We start from the raw sequence: 17,255 nt of genomic DNA, 5'->3' as shown, positions 1-17,255 counted from the left end.
CTGCCACAGGATCCAACCCGCTTCCAGTTCCCACACTACCAGGACCAGAACTGGGGGTGGTGGCGACCAGAAGGACACCATCTCAGCATCACAACATCAGGCTGCTCTGGTTTGCTGAAAACCCTGCACCCCTGCCAGGCAAGCTCCCTCCTCTTCGGAGGAGGAGAGCAGTGACTCTTCAGATTCCGACACTGGGTCTGAGGATCACTGGACTGAGGAAGCGAACAGCCAGGGACGGTAACTGGGAGCTGCCAGATAAGATCAAGCCCTACACTGGCCCGGCAAACACTGCTCCCGTGGGCACAATGTCAACCGAGACAAACAGGGCACAGCCAGAAGACCAAACGAGCGCAATGTGGAAATGGAGACGGTGCAGATCTCCACCACCGACATCGACCCACTGTCCCGTAACCAGAGCCTCCACCAGAAAAGCACCTGCTAGAGCAGCACCCAACACCGATCACCCTGCCATCCTCTGGATGCCTGGACTGTGCCGCAGTCAAAAGAGACCACCCACTGTGAAAAGCATCCACGCCAGCATCCAGAAGAAAAATCCCCTGAAAGATTTGAGGACTTGCTAGGACGTTGGGTTGTGGGTGCTTCTGGCTGTATTTTGTTGTTTTGTGTGGTTTTGGTTGTTTAAGACGTATGCTTTTGAAATACCTAGGGGAAGCCTTTTTAATTAATAAAGAAAGGGGAGCTACGGCAGCCAGTGAGCCTACAGAACAAGGGACAAAGAGTCCACTGGTAGGACAGTCCCTAGTATCAGAGATCCTCCCCAGGTTAGGATGACAAAAGAGGCTTCCCCTAGGTTGCTCTGTTCTGTTAATGTACCCCAATTCTGCTTCCCTGGTTGGCCCATTGGCCTCCCTGCCCCTTTATACCTTATATGTCCCTGCCCTAGAAGGTTCTGCACTCCCTGTTTCCCCACTGGCCCTTGCCCCATTGCCACTCCCTCAGAGTTTCCCCGTCGGTTCCCTTACCCTAGCCCTGCCTGTGTACCGCCCCTGTGCCCTCAGATCATTGGTCTCCAATGCTCCCTCTGGTCCCGTATATAAACCTGGACCCTCCTGTGTTCTTTGTCTTCATCCCTGTCACCCTTCATGAGCGTGGCTGTGTTAAACTCCCGTGGAACCCCATACGAAGACCCTTCCTGCCTCTTTGCCATTGACCCATTTTAAGGAGCTATCCATGTGCGTGCACGTGTGTGTGAGTGTGTGGTGGTCCTGCTGAGCATCTTCGCCTTGGAGACGCTTTTAGGAAGGTCGCGGCACTTCACCATCCGGCACTGCTAAGCCAACTAACGACAACTGTTAGCAGCCACCTTGGAATAAATTGTTGGGATTCAATGACAGACCCATATGTTGGTACATCTCTAGTTCTCCTTGATCCTTATAAATCCACAGTTGTCACCAACTGTCTTTTAGAGTTTTGCTTTCCCTATGTTGTCCCAAGCGTTAGGGAAATATAGGTCTTTGTGGGCTTCAGGAGTTGTATGAACTGTGATGCAGAACAGCATTTAGGTGTTGATGTGTCTTGATCACATCTGAATGATGTGCTGTTGGCTTAGTAAATGTTTGAAAGCAAGCTATTTATGTAAAGGTTAAAACTCTGCTGACTATTTGACTGCCTGGATGAAAAGCCTGAGCGTTCAAACCTCTATGTCTCTCTTTATGTTTTCTCTAGCTGCTAAATGATTTTTATTGTATTTCATTTTATTCAATAACCTTATCACAGACTTGAAATGAATTTATCCCCTGCTTTCCCTCCTCAGATAAAAGCTGATGAGGTCTCAATTTTCCAAATAGGTTTTGCTTTACAGTGGCAGAAACCTTTGAAAATTGAGGCTGCTTTCCTTCCCTTCCCCCACTTGCAGTTCCAGAGTGTAAATGGTATGCAGTGGTATGAGGAACACAGCCCAAAGCTTTTCAATTAAGAGTTCCCATTTCCAGAGCTGGGAGAAGTCCTTTGTCAATGGAAAAAGTGCAGAGCAAAGCAATGGCTTTTCATTTTATTTGATCCAATAATCCGAAGTTCAGTCCCAAGCAATACCCTTGCTCTGCTTGTGTTTGGTTCAGCGTTGCACCAGCGACTTCCAACCTGCATGGAACTGGAACTAATAACACAGAATGGGAAAAAGCACATTTCTGATTACTGGGGGGGATATATCCTACTTTATATAGCTCTTTTGAAATTATTAAAAATGAAGAAGCAGTGAGTTTTAATTAGGCAATTTTTGGCAAAATATGGACTGACTCTGTTTTCTTTAGTGGACTGGGATTGTGTATCCATGTGTTTCTCTGCTGCTACTTGGAAAGAGTCATATTTTTACAGGAACATAACCCACTTTCCCTTTATTGTAATTGTTTTGGAATAAGAAGTAATCATCCAGGACTGAACAACTTGCTCTACCAAACGTTTTGTTCTCAATCCTAGTAAATTGCTTTGAGAATTGAACAAAGCTCTGCTCAATCATGCAAGATATCCATTCCAAAGAACTCCAGGAAAGTAAACCTGCCTTAGCCCATTGCAATCATCTTTTTTACTTCTCAAAGATAAAATTGTAAGAGCATGATTCCAAATAATCTGCACTCAATGAAGAAATTAGTTTAATAAAACAACTTCATGTTCCTCATCTAAATCCCCTGACCTGGCAAGTGTTAAACTTCTAATTTATTACTAATAGAGCAATTCTTCTCTGATAGGACCTTCCGTCTGCAGGTGTTGGTGTTTTGCAGTTAGGAATGAAGGTGTTGAGCTCTTCTGGAGGGACCTGCGTGGGCAGGCAGAGAGTGGAGTGGAGGGGGTGGGGTGTAAAACAGGAGTCACTCAGCTGTGCTTTTTATTGGTAGTCTGTCTGCAGATGCTGCCTATACCCCCTGTGCTCCAGACAAAATCCCACAGGAGCATGCTGTCCAGGTAACATAATTTTCCTTTTTTTTTCCCTTTTTTTTTTTTTTCCTATAAGTACCAAGTAGGTATTTGTATGGATGGGAAAATCTCCTTTGAAATCCTTCCTCTTACGTGCAAGCACATTCCCTCTAAGATTGGGATTTCATTCTTTCCACTTTTTTTTCTTCCCTCCCTTGCCATGTCATTTGTTGGCTTTATTTGTTGAAGTCAGAAATTGAATGTACAGACTCCACACCACGTTCTTGTACTGGTCACAGTGCAGCCACTGGCACATGTGCTCACCCATCTTCTTAGGGAAGAAAAAAGGTAATAGAAGTTTTTATGGAATAAGAAAAGTGATACTGGAGGTGTTTATTGTTCACAGCAATGCAGCATTTTTCAAAGAGTTGTGTGAAGGTTTCTTGTACTTTATCATTCCTGTTTGTAGCTATGGGAGGTTGGTAGTGACTGCTTGAAAGAAACTATCCACCTATTGAGTAAATAATATTTTATAGGTTAGTACAGAGTTCCTTTCCTATTTCTTTTAAAGATTATAAAATAGTGAATATGACAGGAACAAAAAGTTAGGGTTTTGAAACCACTGGGGTGTAACAGGCTAATAATGATAGAGCCTTGGAAAAGGGCAGTGCAGCTGGGCATTTTGAGGACCTGTGTAAATAGAGGTTGGTGAAACAGCTAAATAATGTTTTTCATTTTATCACTACAATTGTCTTCCAGCTCTGGGCGAAGTGCTGCTTTGTCTTCAGTCTCCTGCTCCATGAGGCTTATGTTGTGAAATAGCAGCGTCCTTCGTAAGCAGAAGCTGTTTGTGGTTTGCTCTTTCTACAAACTCCCATTGAAAATGTTCACAGCAGCATCTTAGTTCTGCATGGCACAGAGGAAGTCAAATCAGGGTTTTGGAATGTTATAGAAAAGACAGGTGAAAATGCATTTAGTAAAATCTAGTGGAAGGCTTGTGCCTTCAAATAAGTCTTTCAAATTAAAGCTACTTTAAGCTTGAGACACCCTATCAAGTGCAATCTGACTTAAAGTTCTAGAAATGTGTTTTCACACACATGGAAATTGGGCTAATTTTTCTTTATACACTGTTTGCACATACAGTAGACTTGAATATTGCAAACAACAAAAAATTTTGTGAGCCAGGACTCAGAGCTTATGTCACAGTCTGGGAATCCAAGTGGCCAAACAAGTAAAACCTGAAGATTTTCAGTAATCTGTATATACTAATAACATTAACATGTATAAATTGGAAGGTCTGAGTGAAGTCTATCCATTTCCTTTTGGATAATGGAAAAATAGACCATAAAAATAAACAGGTGAACAATATGGTAGTATTTTCAATTAGCACTTTACCTTGTTTCTTGCAATTAAACTTCATTAATTGTCATCTGTCCAAAAAACTGATTCATGAATCATTATGCATTTATTAGTGTTGAAGACTTTTTGTTCATAGTCTATACCTATTTTATGTTCACATACAATGCCTTGCTTCCAATTCCTGGCTAAGGTGAGGGAAAAGTGATTATCTGTCAATATCCATGTTATTAATGTTGGGAATTTGGGTAAGGAAATGGAACTTGATAATGGATGATGAACCTAAAGGGTTGCACAGAAGCACTGGCATCTTGAGATTGAGATGGGCTGGTGCTGTCGTGGGCACCCTGTGGTAAAACCCTCTCAGAGGAGTAAATAAATGTGGTGTCCAAACAGAAGAACAATGATGGTGCAAAGAATCACGTATTTATCCATGTCACTGTTTATAAACAAATTTGAAAGAAAGATATTTTTAATAGTTGATGTGGATGAGATTTAGAAATAACTTTCCTGTTGGAGTTGTGGAAGGCAGAAATCTTACCTGGTTTTAAGATAAAGCCTGTGGTTTGATAAAAGGGGTAATTACGCTGTAGTTCCCTGTCACAGGAGGGGGTAGAATAGGAATACAAAGCCTGATCTGGAGCAATGGAGGAAAAAAAGAAAGAAAATAAATTTGAAATGTGGTTGTTTTTTTAACTTGATGTAAATTCAACACTATATTTTCTCATTTGAAGTCTGTTCAAAGTTAGAATTGCTCATAGTTATGCACATAATTGACTCGGGCTTTTTGTGTCTAGAGAGGCACCTATTCAACACTGCTTCTGGATTGTTGTCTCTTTGGATAAAAATCTTCAGGGAAAAGATAGCATTTCATGCTGAAATATTTTGAAGCTGGTGATAGAGTGGGAATACAGTACATTTCTGTAATACTTTACATCCAACATTTCTCAGCTTCCCAAATTGAAGTAGAGGGAAATTGGGGAGGCTTATTTAAAGTAGTTCTGTGAGAGGCAGAAGGAGAAGTAGAAACTGTAAATCCCTGTTTCTTATGTTTATATGGAGTAATGTTGCTTGAATGTGCCACATGTTGCCTGCAAAAGCAACTGGAGGTTCATTCCCAGTTCAGCCTGCAGGCAACGTTCTGGATTCCTGCTTGCACTGAGGTGAGTGCTCAGAGTCTGTGTTTCCAGAGCATCCATCTCCAGTGCCACAGAAACACCAGTGTTTTCAGCTTAATGCATTTGTCTAATTAGGGCCTTTGCAGGACTGTGACTGTGGGTCTGGTACTGGAGATGCAGAGGACAAGGACAAATTTGGGAGAAAACAAAGGAAATTCCCCCCTGCCACAGTGTCAGGGGCTGCTGCTGCTGCTGTGCACCTGCATGGGGGGACTGAAGGAGTTGATTGAAGGTGAACATAAACAAGGCCAAGATGTTGAATTTTGAAGTGATGTTTTTCCGTTGATTTTTTTTTTTTTTTAAATAAGAAATACAAGAAACAGTGGATGCCATCAGCTGTTAAGAAATGGCTGGTCATTAGATTTTATGAAGTTAATAACTATATTTAAACTAGTTATTACTGTGTGGGCAGCACTGATGGAAATGACTTTTTTCTAGAGAGGCACATTGTAGTCCTGCAAAGAGACAAATTTGAGCCTGTAACCTTCCTCATTATTGGTCATGAAACAGGAGGCACCTCCTCCTTCAGGTTTGAGGGGTCTTGGGAGATAATAAATGACAAGAGCTTGGTACATTTTTTTTTTTTTTTCCTCTGTATGGTATTTTCTGCATTCATGTTTAGTAAAGTGATTTTGAGGCATCACCCTTGATTGACATCTCCTATCAGAACCATGGAGTTTTCTCTCATGCAGCATCCCCTTATGATTTGTGGGCATGGACTTATGATGCACTTGTTGTTGTTGTTATTATTTTGTTTCAGTGATGCACAGCTGTCCAGTAAAGCAGTTTCTCTTTGAGTATGGGCTACTCCTTCTCTATTCAGATTGTCCCCACAGAGTTGGTTTTATTTCTTCCAATCATCAAATTCATTTTTCATTCCTAATTTACATAATTTTCATGAGCTATTAATATTTTTCTTTAAGTAATGATGCATCAGAAATTCTCAGTCATGTCTCTTTATCTTTAACATAGCGTTATTTAAAGAGGGTTACACTGAATTAATTGGGGGCTGATGCTTCTGAAATTTGATTGACTTTGTAAGTTCAAAGGATTTCTGGCAGATACAGATTTTTTTAAATGGTAAGATTTTTCTACTATGTGTATGTGTTTAATAATGCTATGCATTTAGAGAAAATAAACACAAATTTTACACACTTTGGTGCCACATGATGGCACTTGTCTTTTTCCTGTTCATCTTAATGAACTTTAGAAAACCATTTATTTCCCCGCTGAAAATATTCTGTTGGGAGTCAGGATATTACATGATGTAAAAGCAGGAAAAAAAAAAGAACCTCAACCCAACCATTTCACTTTCCCCATTATGTGGTTTGTGGGTTTGGTTCTTGTGTTGTTGTTTTGGGTTTATTTTCCTCCTCAGACCAAAGGAAGCTATTATACCCTTTTAGAGAAATTTTGGTAAAGTCTTTTTTGTTGTTGTTGCTTTTGTTTGTTTGGTTTGGTTTTGTTTTAAGGAATAATGATCCTTTTGTGGCTCTTTGGAGTATTTGAGATAATATTGTGCCACCAGAAGTAATTTCATAATGAGAAATCCATTCAGACCCCTTTTCACATTGATGACCATTTAACAGCAAGTGCTGTTTGAGGCCGTGCCAGGGATGGTGTGAGTGATGTGGTGTCCCAAACCTGGGTCTATCAGTGTAAACAAGAGGTGGGGGCTGTAAACTGAGCCTGATCATAAAGGCAGTTAATTATTTTTCTTCTATTTCTTTTTCATTTCACTTTTATTTCACGTTTTGCTGGCATTTCTGAATGCACTGTTTGTTCTTTCTGATTTTGCATGTTGTATCACAGCTTCACAGTTTTGTGTTCTGAATTTTTAACCTTCGTAGAAAAGACATGTAATGTTTTGTTTTCACCACATTAGACATTGATTAGCCATGTCTCTGAGAACACAAGGTCTAGGCATGCTAATGTGCATTTTAAGAATAGCATTTATTCTTTATAAAGAGATTTATATCTGAGAGGAAAAATGTTTTAATTACTGCTGGACTATGTAAGTGAAATGGGTACCAGCCCAGTCCTTTTGACACTTAATACGGTCATGACAAGGTCTGTTTACACTAGGTGACCAAATTCAGCATAGACTTTATCCTAAACCAATACTGAGTTTGAACCAATATGAACTTGTGGAAGTCAAAGAGTTGATCAAAGAGAATGCTATTATAGATGCTGTAATCAGGAGGAAAAAAGCCATTTAAGTAAGTTCATGAAAACGTGTCACATTTAGTGATTTACAGTAACCTAGCTTTCAAGCATTGAGTTTTTGTCTTATGTGGATGTGTCAGAGATCTGCAGAAACAAACAAACTGATCACACACTTAAGGAGCCAATTAAAATAAATGCTTTATTTGATGGGATGTATTACTAGTAACAGCAATAAACATCACAGACAGAATACTGGAAGTTCATTAGGAAAGATGTTTACCTTCTGTTTCCTCTTCAAACTAAATTAATAACAAATAATTCGGTGGCTTGGGTTTTTTGGTTGGTTGGTTTTTTTTACCCTGAAGATTTTAAATGCTATTGAAGCACTTAAGCTGAGATTAATCTAACCTAACTTCAAGTGTCCAGTCCCAAAGAGCTGCCCAGACTCCTGCGTTCCACAGAGATGGTGACAGCCAAGGAGGGCAGTTAATGTCACCTGCCTGAGCTCCTGGATTGTGTGGCCCAGGTGTCTTTATGAGCCTTGCCCCAGGTGAGCTGTCCTCCTCTCTCTGTCCTCTCCTCTCTCACTAGGACTGGTCACTGTGGCAAGCTGCTAAATTTGGCTTCAAAAACCCCAATGAAGTCACCTTCAGCACAGTTTATTTGCATCCTCCATGAAATATTTGGTAAACTTTTACCAGAGAGGGTCCAGTGTGTTTACTGGAATTAAACACGTTGCGGTGATATTGGATGGTAAAATGCCACAGCCTTCCCCAAAATGCCTCTAAGGGAGCCTCTCAGAGCAGCCAGCACGCTGGCACACACACGTGCAAACACACCCCGGACAGCTGGCAGAGCAGTCTGATGATGAATGAGCAGGAAGGGTCTTCACATGGGGTTCTACAGGAGAGATTTTAATGCCTCTGCACCCACACAAGGTTCCAGAGAAGTCCCTGGGGAGATCGATGGGAGGTCCAGGGTAAGGGAGCCAATAGAGAAACCCTGAGGGCGTATCAGGTAACCAGGGCTGTGGCGGCCAACGGAGCCAACCAGGAGAGCAGAACTGGGGTACATGAACAGAACAAAGCGTTTTGGGGGAAGCCTTTCAGCCACCATAAGCTGGAAAGGAACCTGGGACTTATCCCACCGTGGGACTCCTTTTGTTCCTTGTCCAGCAGGCCCACCGGCCTCCACATAAACATACATGACCAGGTCATGGATCTGGCCAGGTGCAGCCTTGCTTTGGTTCTTTCTGCAGCGGGGTGGGTGGAAATGAGAGCAGCAGTTCTTAAATAACCACCTCAATGGTCAGCCCTGCAAGATGGTTGTGAGCAGTGCATGCCCTGCATCCCAATAAACACTGGAATCATGCTGAGCTGCTGGTTTGGCTCCTACAAGAGGGCAATAAAATTTCCAAGGAAATCATACACAAAATGGAACTAACCCTCTTTCTAATGTCTCAAAGGTCAGACTTGGAGAGGGGGATCTAGAGGAAAAGTCTCTCTTCTTCTGTTTCTGGACCTCCCAAAATTAAAGGAAAAACTACATCAATGTATTCAGGATTTCTTTTGCTGTTTCTGTTGCTCATGTTACTTTTGGATCATGTCACATGTCAAAGTGCTGGACATTGTTAATCCCACTTTAGTGCTTATCTTTCTTTGATTGAAGTTTTATTGTTGCATTTTGAATGTTCTTGAGAAAGCCAGTTTATGATTTGTGTAGTTCCCCCAGAGGGAGACCTTTGTGTCATCTTTTTTAAACAATGCTCATTGTTGGAATTATTAATGTGTCTATCACTCCTATGGGGTAAATCCTCTGTCTCTGGTATTGCTGGGGCTGGGGATTGACTAAAGTGTGTCTCTGTGCCCCCTTGATGTTTGATTGCCAAAAGACTGAGCTATAATTCCAAGATCCCCATTCCTTGGGGAGAAAGCGAGTGTGAGGTTTGAGGGTGTGCTCCTGTTCCAGCCATCTACAGCCTCCAAGGCTTGATTTTAATTAAGACTTTCAACTCGGAGCCCTTGGTTTTCTTGAACTTGAGGGAACCTTTCTGAATAGGGCTTTGATGGAAGATATCAGTTTTGTTTGCTTCGTGGTTTTTGTTTGTTTTCCCTTAGGGGAGGAAGGGACCGAGCAGTGGAGGGGAAGATTTTCTTTGCCTTCTGCTGGTTGTGCTGGCAGGGAGAGGGAGCTGCCTCCTCCCTGGGGAGGGAGCAGGAACTGCTGATGTTGGGGTAGGGAACTGCTCATCCTCTCTCAGGACACTGAAAGGGTTGTTTTTCTGAAGAACTAGACCACCTGGAGGGATGAGGCTCCAATCTGGAGGGAAGAGCCTGCTCTGCAAGGATGTGTGTGTGGAGGGTATTTATGGCCCCCTCTTAATTTAATTCTTTTAACCGGTGGATCTGAGTTCTGGCTACTGTAAGAAGTTCTTTGCTTGAACTTTGTCAGTTGAAACAAAGCTTTAAGGGATAAAACAACCCCTCATGTTGTTTTTCAGGGAATTTCTGAAGCACAGATGTGGCTCCTGGCTGTTGCGCTGCACTGGGGCTGTGTGTGCAGGGAGCTGGGGTTTGGGATGGGCTCGGGACTCCCCTCTGCCCTTCACTGCTTTGCCCCTGGATTTCTGAGGCAGATCTGGAGTGGAATTGGGAGTGGCTTTTTTGATTACATCTGTTACTAGTTGCCTCTCCTAGTATGGCTTTGCTTCACTTTTCCCTAATGTACTGCAAAGCTTTACTTTTCTTACAATCAAAGTTCCTTTTTCACAATGAGGCAAATCCACACCTAATGTTCTACTGCCTTTTTTTTTTCTTTTTTTCTACAAGCAAATTGAGTCTGAGCTGAGTGTTATGGAGTATTTGTGCTGCAGGAGGGAGATGCACTAATTGGGTGGGTTTGGCTGGGTGTCGAAGCTCCAAGTGTCACAATGAAGATGAATACAGAGCAGCTGGGATTGCAGCCCAAGCTGGATACTCTCACTGCTTGCAGAGGACATTTAGAAAAGGATGGGAAAAATTGTCAGGCTGAAGCTTTGTGTTTCTCCCTGTGAACTTGGTATTGATTGTTGCTCTCCAGCGGGGTACTGAGAAAAGGAGGAGGGAACCTGAGGTGTCTGTTGTCCTCTGCTCAGCTCAGTGAGAGCAGGATGGCTCAGGGATGGGAGGCTGAGGAAGAGGAGGAAAGTAGTGTTTGTGTTGTGTATATATGTGTGGTTCTTTCTATTTCCAGTTTGCAACAGGTTTAGCTGTAGATTTTCCTCCCTCCTGTCTGTGGAGCAGGTAAAGGACTGCCTCAAGCATGAATGCCCTCGTGCTTTGTGCTTGGTGGCTTAGTGCTGATCTCAAGAGAAAGGTCTACCTGATGTAGTGGGGTTGGTTTTTTTTTTTCTTTTTTAAACAAAGGACTGGTCTCCCCCCAAATAATTAAACCAATTAGTCTGTTCCTTGTGTGTGAGCCTTGGGTGCAATAACTGAGCTGGTTTTGTTCTGAAAGCACTTACATATTGATCTGTGCTGGGAGACTACAAATGGCATTCCCTGGCTGAAAGGGTTTGGTACCATTAGCAGATGTTTCTGTTTCTCCAGTTAGTTCTTTGGAAAAGGGGAGGCTAAAAGAGCCTGACTGAGATATCCCAGAATAGGGATGAAATAGGGAAAAATGTCTTGTGGTATTACGCTATGGACACAGAAGGGGTAAGATGTGTGGGTGCTGTAATTTATTGCAAGAACTGGCAGAGCTGGAAGTTCTAGAGAACACAAGAACTGGGGTAGAACAGATTTCAGGAGAGGCAAAGAAGAAAGATAACAGGTACCTGTTATCTGCATTTGGCCATGTTCATATAATGAGGCCTTAGGACGATTTTTAAAAACTACTCTTTCTGTATAGCACCTACCAGCACCTGTTAAAATAGGAATTCTTACAATAAAAATGTCTTGTGGGTGGGTAAGGTGGATGCTTTCAGAAAAGACCAGAACACAATAAAGGGATCAGCAAACTTTGGGATCTAGAATGGTGCCCAATTCAGAGGGCAATTTTTAAGGGAGAAGTCGCTGTTGGGTTTGTGTAGGTTTTTTATTTGTTTGTTTAATCTTTCAACTCTTGTTTAGAAAGCCTTAAGGCTCCCTTTCTGTTGAAACCTGTTAGGGAAATCTAAGACTGAATTACATTTGTCCCTTTAATGAGCATTAAAGAGTTTGGGCGATTTCTCTCCCTCACAGTTCTTGCTGGGAATCCTTCCAAGCTCCTGCCTCCAGGTTTTGTGGTTGTTGGAATTACAATGTATTCATATTTCATGCTGGAGATGTGCTAAACTACACAATGAGTCTGAGAGCAAGGATCAAAATACTCAGTTGGTGGCATGGATAAAATGATGTTTTGCATGATAAATTTTATAACCACAGCAGAAAAGTCTCATTTGCCTTCAGATTTGTGGTGTCTCACTGTATGAAATACCCTAAACTCATGGCAAGACACTCTGTGGGTGGTAATTTTAATAATTTATTTTTTGTGCTTATGCTGTGTAGCAGTGTGTGAATTCTAGCCAATATATTCTCTAATGTATATATTTGAAGCGATGTATTTTTTTAAGGTACTCATCAAAAATAGTATTTGGTATTTTTTCAATCAGGAGATGATAAATTCCACTTAAACCAACATATGTGCACTTTCTCAGGTGAGATGAAATAAAGATAAAAGCTGTTATTTCCAGAATTGCTGAATTCTTTTCCTGTAGTGACTTGCTGTGTGACCTCAGCTGTATTTCATTAGTCATCAAATGATGATTTAACGATATCATTAATGACAACAACCAGAGGCTGTTTCCATGCTCTTGGGAAAGCAGAGTCAGCTGCTGCTCCTGCTGTGCTGAAGCCATGGAGCACCTGGGAGCTGCTCAACTTCATCCTTTCCCACCAATATTTAGGTGCACAGGGCTGGGGGTTTGGCTGATCTGTTCACAAGGACACCACAACCTGGCTTTTTGTCAGCCAGAGCTCTAAATTACCCCTTACAGCTCAAGGAATAGCCAAAAGGTTGCCTCTTCCAAGATGGATTTGTTTGGGAGCAGTAAACATGGAGCAGGACAGGTTTGTGTGGCCACAAGATGGCAATCACAGAGCAAACATCCACTCTCTCTGCAGGATGCAGCTTTTAAATTAACCCTGGGCTCTTTGGGCTGCAAAGATCCCTGTAAAATATAAATGGTGCAGCAGGTAGAGCTGTGCTATGTATATGTAAAATGTACATGTGCTTGTTTAAATGGTATTTCTTCCCTAAACCCCACAAATGCCCAGTGCAGCATGTAAATACACTGTTCACTGCTCCAGGCAATTGCTGGGATAACTTTTTCTGGTTTATCTGTATCACTTGAGGGCTGAGGCAAGTGGAAGGCAGCAGTATTATATTAATATATGTATGATGATTCTGGCATACTGTAGTTACTATAAAGCTGTTTAATAGCAGCCTTTTTATTTCATCTCTTTTACCAGAAGCTGCACAAATTGTCTGGTTACTTTTATATTTCAGTCCTGAGGGCAAAAAAATAACTGTAAAAATTGGTTTGGAATGTTCCCTGTTAAACTATCTTCACGGGTCAGAGGCATGACATGAAATATTTCTACAGAGAAAATAACAAGTTCTGCAGTACGTCACTGCTACAGGCTCCATTTTCACATCCTGTAAAATTGCTCCTCTCCTTTCTCCCCATTTTTCTTGCTGTGTGAATGGATATGGAAGTGTTATCAGAGTTGGCTGCGGTGCTGTGTGCTGATTTTGATGGAGCTATTTCAGAAACAACAGTTAGTGTGAGCCTCTTCTGCAGGGATTCGAGCAGAGCCCACACAGTGTGATCACTGCATTAAAACACCTCACTCTCCACCTGACTCTGCTTCTCTCGATCTGCAGAGGTCAGGCACCACTTCATGTGGCTGCAGCAGTGAGGGGAAGCTGAGGATTGGTTGTGGAGGATGATATCCTCTGGAGCAGAGTGTCCTGATCCGGGGTGGGCATCCTTTTGGGAGAGCTTGGCTGGAAATCCTGCCTGCAGCCATCAGACTTGGTGTCTGTGCAGTGTCTCTGAGTGCCTGTACTTGTGCCCATCTGTTTGGAAAGCTCTGATCAGGCCCACAGGGTAGTTGCCCCACTAGACATGGGATTCAGTCTTTCCTAAGTGCCTTCTCCAGAGGTGATCGTGTAGCTGATACTCAGTGATTGCCCTGGGCTGTTGAGGTGACTGAGCCAGCGACTGTGATGGCTGAGGGGCCAAGGAGTCCCGAAATAGCAGGGGCCTGCTGGTGGACCAATTCTGAGGTTTAAGAACACCCCCAAATACGGTGGGAAAGGAGAAGCCTCTCCCATCAGGCTTTCTGACTTGGTCTGTCTCTTGGTCTTGCTACCCTGCATGCCCCCAGACCTTCCCCACTGGCTCCCCTTCCCTAGTCCTGCCTTTGTACCACCCCCATGCCCTCAGATCATTGGTCCCGATGCTCTCTCTGCTCTGGTACAAAAACCCTGGGACTGCTTGGTCCCGCTCTCGTTCGTCTCTGGTCTCCCTTCGCAGCAGGATGCAATAAACCTCGTCCGTGGAGATGCCATACGGGAGAGCCCTCCTGACTCTGCCTCTGGGAACGCTGAGCCATCCAGCTTGAGTGTGTCTGTGAGAGTCCATGCCTTACAGCTGTGTGGGTGAAAGGAGTAAGCCTGCTGGAGTGCCATACTGCACCCACCAGAACGATTCCATAGCCAGGGGTGTTTCAGGGAAACGCAGCTGCCCTTCACGAACTGCATGCAGTGCGGTACTGGGCCAACTGCTGGAAGAAATGGTTGCAAAAGAAGTTTGGGAAAGCACAAAGGAATACAGCAACAACAGGCTGTGCTTTCCTCCATCATGAGGGAAAAGACAGGAGAAGATAATGGTATGAGAAAGTAATTTGGGTCCATATTGACTTCCAGATACAGGACTCTCTGGGGTCCTGATATAGCTGGGAGTGTTTGGTAGCACAACTGTACACTAACAAGGGGGAGTTCTTGGGTGGCTTTTAAAACTTGGGGAATAGCCTGAGTTACCTATGGTACCACTAAACCCCAAAGCACAAAGGGTGTGTAGTTTGTTGTTGGATGGGGGTTGGCACAGTGGGATACCAAGGACATGACCAAGATGGTGCAATTAACTGGACTAGGTGTGTTCTAGGCAGCTGTACTTTCTGCCACAATCAAAGCAGGAAGTGAGGGGTCTCTGGTCTCAAGCACCATGATTGCAAACATCTTTTGAGGCTGGGATGACAATTAATTATACAAATAAACAGCAGCAGGAAGCAGTGCAACTTCTTTCTCTGGTATTTCTACTGGCTTGAGCTTGTGCTGTGGTCTAACACCACATGAAGCTTTCCAGATCCTTTCCTTTAACTGTTGTCATGGCATTGTTATTTCTGGGGTGATGCGGTTTGTGCAAGTCAGACTGAGACCAGAAAGAATGATGTTTTCTGCTTATACGTGGAGCCTGTGTGATATTAGTAGGCTAAATATATGCATGTTTTATTGAATAGCTGGAAAAAAGAATCAATTGATGGTGTTGCTGGCTTTTTATTTCCCATGTGGGTCTTTTCTTTCTCTCTGCAGCCAAGAACTTACAGTGCTGCTTTCTTTCCTTGACCCACCACTTGGATGTTCTGGTCCAGGTATGGGTGGAGAGTGGCCAGGAAAATCATGTAGTGGAGTAGGGAGGTAGAGGTGGCCTTGTGGCAAGGCAGGGGTGTAATGAGAATTAAAGGGAGAAATCAGAACCCAAGAGGTCAGATGAGGGGCTGGGATGGTAAAGAAGCACCTCTGGGCCCAGTGGAAAAGTTGAATCTAACAATAAATTAGTAATGTATAATAAACATCAGCAGCCAAAGTGTCAGCTCTTAATATTGATTTTTTTTCCCAATAAAATGCCCCTCTGAACTCTGTAAAGCTAAATATGAATAGTAGTAGTGCCAGAATCTCCATTTTGTTTTATAGATGTCTTTAGTCCTGGAGATCAGGAGTCAAGGCATAGCAGACATGAGGGCCTTGAAAGAAATAGCTTTCTCTTGGTTGGAGTATAGCAGGTATGAAAGGATTAGTTTTAAAGAACTAGTCTTTTATTTCATTTCTCTGCTTAAAAGGAATTACAAAAATAAGATATTGCATTAAATCCTCTTGATTTTGTGGGATCCAAATTGTCACCAAGGTAGGGAAGTGAAAAGCTTGGATTCAAAGCTGAATGCAGAACACTCTATCTTTTCCCATAGCTGCTGCCTATAGCACATCTCTATTCTGTTTTGTTTTTGACATTGAATGGAATGTGGTTTGTACTCCCTAATAGAGCTGGCACAATTTCAGGCTGATATGGCTGTCCTGGCAGTGTCAAGTCTATCTTGAGCCATCAAGGCACAGTGGCTCAGTTTTATCACCTCCTGCCTCACTCTGCTGGAAGCTTGGAGCAGAGGTTAAAAACATCCTCTGCACTGGGACTCCTCTCCAGCTGCTAGGGGCCCACTTTATCTCTAACTGTTCAAGGTAGCAAAGCCAGGCTGCCTCAGCTGTCACTGGCTTGAAAGGAAGTCTGTCCCTTGGCATGCTGCATCATTTACTCCTGTTTCTTTCTGATCTGTAGACTTGAAATCCACTCTACCTCCCATTAATAAAGGTTCTACCAGATGCACACAGAGGGGACCTGTTGTAAACAGCAGAACATCAGAATTTTTTTTTCACACATGATGACATTGATTTGAAAATAATCTGCAGCTTTGTGTGCTGGGTATTTTCAGTAACTGGGATAGTTGCTTGTTAGTTCTGTTGGGCTGGCTTTTAATGGGCTGTGCTGTGAGCATTCTGCGTTTAGGGCTGCTTGCAGTTAGCACTGTTCTGAGTTTACTTTTTTTTTTTGCAAAAGCCACACTTACTTCTGTAATAAATTCCCTGTTTGAAGTTGATGGGGAGAGAGGCCTGAGGCTCATGCAGTAGAGCAAGCCTAGACATTACAATAAGAATGGCAATAAATGTAGCCATAAAAGGGATTTTAAATCAGCAGTCACATTTTTCCCCCCCTTCCCTGAAAACATTTTAAGTGTTTTCTCAGTATTCTGCCAGAACTGCTGTTCAGGTGCAGTTAAGGGCTTTACCTATTCTGCAGCTTGTTCATTTAAAATATAAATACTAAATTTTGTCTGAGAGGTCTGTTGGAACTCATTGCTTCGCCACAAGGACTTAATGTTTGCAATAGCAATGAGAGTTACCCTGAGGACCCTTAAAAAGCTTTTTTAAATAGGAAAGTTGGCCCAAATTGGATGCTGCACCTGTTTTCCTGTGTTAGCTCGGCTTGCTTCTCTTGTTGTCCATCACATAACCTGGGCTCATGTATGGCTCAGCTGAGCACAGCTTCCAATTTCATGTGCATTGTGCTCACTGGAGCCCATGGGATAGAGCTGTGCCTCAGTTCCAGAAATACAAATATGCTTTCAAGTATTATTTAGTGCCAAGAGTAGAGCTTTAGTCAGAAGCTAAATAAGGTACAAATCTCCACTGAAATACAATTGGATTAAATACCTGGAAGATCTGATTTGCTTTCCAAATATTATACTCTAGGTGATGACCTCCAGCAGTGGGTGGGCTCTCCTTGTCTTGTGGTATGGGCCAGACTCTTGCAAAGTGGTTTTTATTTGT

This window comes from Corvus brachyrhynchos, unplaced genomic scaffold (assembly GCF_000691975.1).
Source record: "Corvus brachyrhynchos isolate BGI_N302 unplaced genomic scaffold, ASM69197v1 scaffold522, whole genome shotgun sequence".
NCBI lineage: Eukaryota > Metazoa > Chordata > Aves > Passeriformes > Corvidae > Corvus > Corvus brachyrhynchos.
This window is presented reverse-complemented; position numbering follows the sequence as displayed.